This window comes from Akebia trifoliata, chromosome 2 (genome assembly GCF_017979445.1).
Source record: "Akebia trifoliata isolate Shusen 1 chromosome 2, ASM1797944v1, whole genome shotgun sequence".
Classification (NCBI taxonomy): Eukaryota; Viridiplantae; Streptophyta; class Magnoliopsida; order Ranunculales; family Lardizabalaceae; genus Akebia; species Akebia trifoliata.
The window spans coordinates 24,734,866-24,738,051 of NC_141376.1; the positions used below are offsets into that span (position 1 = coordinate 24,734,866).

The 3,186-nt window shown below is 35.2% G+C and overlaps 1 long non-coding RNA gene across 1 annotated transcript; it reads left to right on the top strand.

Annotated features, from left to right (window-relative positions):
- Positions 1-1,207: 1,207 nt before the first annotated feature.
- On the top strand, positions 1,208-3,186 carry LOC147409962 (uncharacterized). The gene is made up of 4 exons (XR_015183282.1): positions 1,208-1,310; positions 1,403-1,563; positions 1,673-1,748; positions 2,887-3,186. It is a non-coding gene; the product is annotated as an uncharacterized LOC147409962 (long non-coding RNA).

Below are 3,186 nucleotides of genomic sequence, written 5' to 3' on the forward strand. Positions count from 1 at the left end.
GCCCTGCCAAATTGAGAGATGTGCTGAATAAAATGAAAGGTTTCTTTTAAGGAGGAGATGTTCTGCTTCTCCCTTGTGCACAATGATGTCTACTGCTTATTGAATTGTTTGTTTCACTTGCACTCATCTTCCCAATCTCTATTTTGATTCTCAAATACGAGTACCACTTATAACCGTATCAATTGTTATTAGAACTATGTTTAGGGGATAGAACCCAGTGTTTATCTGAAGCTAGTGATAGTGATGGACCAATTATTTGATCTCTTTTCTTAGCTAATTATTTGTTGATCCGTATCTCATCAGAAAGTTTATTGGTCTTTTATCAGTTATAGCAATCTATCATGGATAAGATTGGGGTTGACAAAGATGAGAGAATGCCTATTGATGACATTGTGGGATCGTCGATGGTCGAAGTAGATAGTGATGAATATGCTGATTATCAGAGTCCTAACAAAGACGTTGAAGATCTAAAAGCACCTTATGTGGGGATGTTGTTTGATTCAAGTGAAGAAGCTCAAAAGTATTATGAGGATTATGGACGTCGACAAGGATTTTGGATTCGAACTCGAACCACTACTAAGTCACGGCGGGGTTCAAATGAGCCGACTGGAATAACATATGTTATTTTTATGTTGGTTTTATCAATCTCATCGAGTTCAAAATTTGTACATACATTGTTTTGATTTTTGTTTGCCCTTGGATTTCTACCATTCACATGAATGTATTTCAGTGAAAAAGTAATATTGTTCTTAACATAACTGTAAGAACCTCTTGAAGTAATGAATTGGCCTTTATTTTCTCTTGATTGCTTTTGAAACTCATCTTGGCATCATTGATGCTGTTGATTTTCTAAATATGAGTCACCTATTCTTTACTATGAGACTCCAACTGTCCCTCCTGACAGATTTGTAAATGGTAGTAGTCACATGGCAGCACCACCCCCCATTCAGAAATATTTTATGAAAGATAACTCTCATACAACTCAATCCTTTTCTCCAATGGTAGTAGTCACATGGCAGCCAATGGATGTATTTTTTTTTAAGTCATAGATGGTCTTTCACTATCATCTTTTTGATCACTTTGATCCAAATATTTAAGTCTTGCCATAGACAGGGGAAACAATTTTGAAGTCATGCATGGTGAACGAATTTTGTTATACTTTATGTTTTGTTAGTAATGTTTCTCTAATATTGATTCTTTAACTTACAGGCAGCTGACATTACATGTAGTGGAAATGCTACATTTGGTCCTAACTCGAATGCACTCAGTATAGTTCAGGTGAAAGTAGAGAATCATGAATTAGAAGACAGGTGGGTTTCTATCTTCAAATACTGCATATGTTTGTTTGATGTAAAACTTTTGGATCTCTTCCTCACTGTCCAAGTATGTTGTCGTTCTTCAGGTCAAACAATATGGAGTCATCATCATTTTTGCCTGATTTACAATTGGAGATAGATAGATGTAGATCATTGGAAGATCAAGTAAATGGACATTCTCTTTTAAGCTTGGATCCACTCAGTCTATATATCAATTAAAAGTGGAAAATCAAGAATTGAAGGATAGGTGATTATGTCATCTCCCTGTACTGCACTAGTCTTTTTTTTTTTTTTTTAACTTGGTTCAATACTTTGGGATCACATCCTTACCATTCAAGTATGCTTTCCTTCTGTAGATTAAAGAAAATGGAGGAATCTTCCTCACGTGATTTGAAGATTGAAAAGGACAAGTATAAGTTGTTAGAAGCACATGTAAGTGTGCTTGTTATTACTTCAATTTCATGTTACCTTTTCTCCTTATCTGTTCAAATATTTTTCTGCCTATTTTTGCAGCCCCTTTATGAGTGGCATAATAAATCTATTAATAAAAGAACTCATCGTAATATCATTGGTCATCTTATGTGCTCCATTTACTATATATATATATAATTTTTTTTTTTTTTTTCATTTCCAACCATGTCACTTTTGGTCTTCTTCTCGTCTTTGTATAGTCTTTCTCATGCTCTCTCTCACTGGTGCCACCATTGGTTATTTGTATGTGCCCAAACCATGTCTATCAACTTTACTTTACTGTATCCCCTCGATTAATCCCCCTAAATTCCCAATAATGCACTCATTCGATGGGTCTCAACTCTCATCTAGAGGATCTTCAGAACAAAAATCAACCTTACATGGGGATTTTCATAATTGTATAAGCTTGTGCATTCTTTTAGACATTCTTGATTAAGCATTACGGAGAAAACCTACAGATTGCAATCAGGTTGGATTTTGATCACTCTATTTATGTCCGACATCCCTAGTTATGAGCACCCTCTTGTGCATACACGGTCTTAACGATGGGGTTGTAATATAACCATTTTATTAAATTGTCATATAATTAATGATAAAAAGAATATATATAGAATTGGTCATAAATATGAGTCACCTATTCTTTACATGGGTTCTAGTGAGTATATCCAATGCAAATTGCAACTGACATGATTTGCTCTCAGGCACGGTATGATCCAGTAACACTAACCAACCCCAACAGAATTTGCTTTTGACCCCAATCCTCTGTACACTTGATTGCATTTGCCCAATAACCTTCCACCATGAAAGAATTAGTCATGAAAGAACCCTTATTAGTCATCCATAGGATGCCTTAGCTGTTAGCTCTAAAAATGGATTTCTTTTTTTCAAAACTTGATTTTTGATTCTCCATAATTTTTAATTTCAGTGTTTTGGTTCTCTATTCTTAAATACTTTGTAATTCTTTGTTATTTAGAATGAGTATGGACCATCAAGTAAGGGATTTGGGGCTGCTGGCCATGCATACTTGACTTGGGCTGCAAATATGGCCCAATGCAAACAAATTCTGAATCTGTTTTTTCTCTAAAATTTTTGGTGGCAGATAAACACATGATAGAGCCTCATGTAATTGGGATGGATACACCTACCATGGAGCCGTCAGAGCCAATGGAAGCCGAAGAAGAAGAAGAAGAAGATGGGAAAATGGAGATTGAAGATGCACAGGAGATTCTTCAAATGGGGATGGTTCTTTCTTTTTTTTATTTTTGTTTTTTGCCCCCACCTTTTAGTGTAATCAAAGGAGAGGATGGATGGAAGGAAGGAATTAGAGAAGTTGGTCTTTGCTTTGGTTTTTTCAGTTGTAGTAATAAAGTGATATATAGTTGTTTATATAAAGTCAAGT